The sequence below is a fragment of the Neodiprion lecontei genome, unplaced genomic scaffold (genome assembly GCF_021901455.1).
Source record: "Neodiprion lecontei isolate iyNeoLeco1 unplaced genomic scaffold, iyNeoLeco1.1 ptg000161l, whole genome shotgun sequence".
Lineage (NCBI taxonomy): Eukaryota > Metazoa > Arthropoda > Insecta > Hymenoptera > Diprionidae > Neodiprion > Neodiprion lecontei.
In genome coordinates this window covers 65,001-68,268 of record NW_025791921.1, presented here as the reverse complement: position 1 = coordinate 68,268, position 3,268 = coordinate 65,001, and the positions used below count along the sequence as shown (strand labels likewise).

The following is a 3,268-nucleotide window of genomic DNA, read 5'->3' as shown; positions in this document are numbered from 1 at the left end:
TAAGCCATGCATGTCTCAGTGCAAGCCAAATTAAGGTGAAACCGCGAATGGCTCATTAAATCAGTTATGGTTTCTTAGATCGTACACACATTTACTTGGATAACTGTGGTAATTCTAGAGCTAATACATGCAAACAGAGTTCCGACCAGAGATGGAAGGAATGCTTTTATTAGATCAAAACCAATCGGCGGCGGGTACGTCCCGTCCGCCGTTTACCTTGGTGACTCTGAATAACTTTGGGCTGATCGCACGGTCTCGTACCGGCGACGCTTCTTTCAAATGTCTGCCTTATCAACTGTCGATGGTAGGCTCTGCGCCTACCATGGTTGTAACGGGTAACGGGGAATCAGGGTTCGATTCCGGAGAGGGAGCCTGAGAAACGGCTACCACATCCAAGGAAGGCAGCAGGCGCGCAAATTACCCACTCCCGGCACGGGGAGGTAGTGACGAAAAATAACGATACGGGACTCATCCGAGGCCCCGTAATCGGAATGAGTACACTTTAAATCCTTTAACGAGGATCCATTGGAGGGCAAGTCTGGTGCCAGCAGCCGCGGTAATTCCAGCTCCAATAGCGTATATTAAAGTTGTTGCGGTTAAAAAGCTCGTAGTTGAATCTGTGTCCCACGCTGTCGGTTCACCGCTCGCGGTGTCTAACTGGCATGATTGTGGGACGTCCTACCGGTGGGCTTAGCCCTCCGGGGCGGCCCAACTAATATCCCATCGCGGTGCTCTTCACTGAGTGTCGAGGTGGGCCGGTACGTTTACTTTGAACAAATTAGAGTGCTTAAAGCAGGCTATTTTCGCCTGAATACTGTGTGCATGGAATAATGGAATAGGACCTCGGTTCTATTTTGTTGGTTTTCGGAACCCCGAGGTAATGATTAATAGGGACAGATGGGGGCATTCGTATTGCGACGTTAGAGGTGAAATTCTTGGATCGTCGCAAGACGGACAGAAGCGAAAGCATTTGCCAAAAATGTTTTCTTTAATCAAGAACGAAAGTTAGAGGTTCGAAGGCGATCAGATACCGCCCTAGTTCTAACCATAAACGATGCCAGCTAGCGATCCGCCGAAGTTCCTCCGATGACTCGGCGGGCAGCTTCCGGGAAACCAAAGCTTTTGGGTTCCGGGGGAAGTATGGTTGCAAAGCTGAAACTTAAAGGAATTGACGGAAGGGCACCACCAGGAGTGGAGCCTGCGGCTTAATTTGACTCAACACGGGAAACCTCACCAGGCCCGGACACCGGAAGGATTGACAGATTGAGAGCTCTTTCTTGATTCGGTGGGTGGTGGTGCATGGCCGTTCTTAGTTGGTGGAGCGATTTGTCTGGTTAATTCCGATAACGAACGAGACTCTAGCCTGCTAAATAGGCGTACCTTCCGGTATCTCGAAGGCCCCCGGCCTCGGTCGGGCGGTTTTTACTACCGGCGTACAAATAAATCTTCTTAGAGGGACAGGCGGCTTCTAGCCGCACGAGATTGAGCAATAACAGGTCTGTGATGCCCTTAGATGTTCTGGGCCGCACGCGCGCTACACTGAAGGAATCAGCGTGTCTTCCCTGGCCGAAAGGCCCGGGTAACCCGCTGAACCTCCTTCGTGCTAGGGATTGGGGCTTGCAATTATTCCCCATGAACGAGGAATTCCCAGTAAGCGCGAGTCATAAGCTCGCGTTGATTACGTCCCTGCCCTTTGTACACACCGCCCGTCGCTACTACCGATTGAATGATTTAGTGAGGTCTTCGGACTGGTACGCGGCAATGTCTCGGCATTGCCGATGTTGCCGGGAAGATGACCAAACTTGATCATTTAGAGGAAGTAAAAGTCGTAACAAGGTTTCCGTAGGTGAACCTGCGGAAGGATCATTAACGTTTCGTACTGCCGAAGCAGCGACTCGTGAGCGCGCGGGGCTGTCTCGCCGCGAGAGCGGCGTGTCACGCCCACGTGTCGCGAACAAAATTTCAAAAAAGTTTGAACGACGTAACGGTCGGGCCCGGTTGCCGCGGCGCGCAACACAATCGTCGTGACAACGAACGCGGTGCTGACGCCGGATCCGATGGGTCCGGCGTTCGCCGCGGTCGCGACGAGCGCAGTCGCCGGCTAAAACCGCCCGACGACCGACTCGCGCCGAGGCGTCGACCCGTCGCTCCGCGTCCAGCGCGGAGCAGCGGCGGGTCGTTCGCGCCTCCGGCCGACTCGGTGCCGAGAGGGGACCGCTCCGCGGTCCGCCTCGACTCGTTCGACCCGGTCAGGTCGTACGAGGGAGACGTGCGAAGCTGGTCTCAGCGCTTCTTCGCGGGCAGCCTGTCTGCGCCCGGGTGTCCTCGGTGCAACGCCGTTACACCCCGGACGCAGGCCGCGAACGCGGTAGGCTTCGGAGAGAATTTTCGCCCGTACGAGGAAGCTCGCGTCAGCGTCGAGGGCAGCGATGCCCGGGACTCGCTGACGCGGCCCACTGCCGTCCGCCGTCAATCGTTTGCATTGCGAGCCGATCGGGTCCGGCGCCGGTCAATTCCGGCAGACGACCCGTGAACCTCGAGGCGACGTCGGCTCTTGAACTATCGCACGAAAGAAATTTGACGCGCGGCGCGCGTTCCTTCCCGCGCGCAACCGCGCAAGGGCTGACGCACGCGGCGCCGCGCTCACGACCACAGAAAGCCGGTAACAACCGTAATTTTAGCATTTTTTAATGCAAAATTCACATATATGATTACCCTGAACGGTGGATCACTTGGCTCGTGGGTCGATGAAGAACGCAGCTAATTGCGCGTCAACTTGTGAACTGCAGGACACATGAACATCGACATTTCGAACGCACATTGCGGTCCACGGATACAATTCCCGGACCACGCCTGGCTGAGGGTCGTTTAACAACGACAGACTGCTCCGTAGGCAACGGTGCTGCGAAAACCCCCGACCCGGGGGAACACAGCGCACCGTGCCTTCGCGAGCGAATGACTGGGCGTTCGCGGCCTCAAACAAAGGTCGCGTCGCCTCAAACGAACACGTATGTCACGGTCACGACGCGTCGCCGCAGATCGCGGGGTCGAGCTGTCGCTGCCGTTCGTCACGTTCCGGTGCTAGCGATAGTCGAGAGAACGAACGAATTCGGCACGGCGACACACAGACCGCGCGCGGTCGGTTCGCCGCTCATGTGATGAAGTTCCGTCCACGCTTCGCCGCGGGGGGCTCTCGGGTCTCCCGTACGGCGGGCGTGTTTACGGTCGTTTCCGTGGCTCGAACGTACGAAAGAATACGTTGTGTCCT

The 3,268-nt window shown here is 56.2% G+C and overlaps 2 non-coding genes across 2 annotated transcripts; both read left to right on the top strand.

The window, feature by feature from the left end:
• LOC124296497 lies at positions 1-1,869 on the top strand (the record flags this gene model as incomplete). Its single annotated transcript, XR_006906313.1, has 1 exon — positions 1-1,869. It is a non-coding gene; the product is annotated as a small subunit ribosomal RNA (ribosomal RNA).
• An 843-nt stretch (positions 1,870-2,712) lies between these two features.
• Positions 2,713-2,867, top strand: LOC124296491. Its single transcript, XR_006906307.1, has one exon. It is a non-coding gene; the product is annotated as a 5.8S ribosomal RNA (ribosomal RNA).
• Positions 2,868-3,268: the final 401 nt, after the last annotated feature.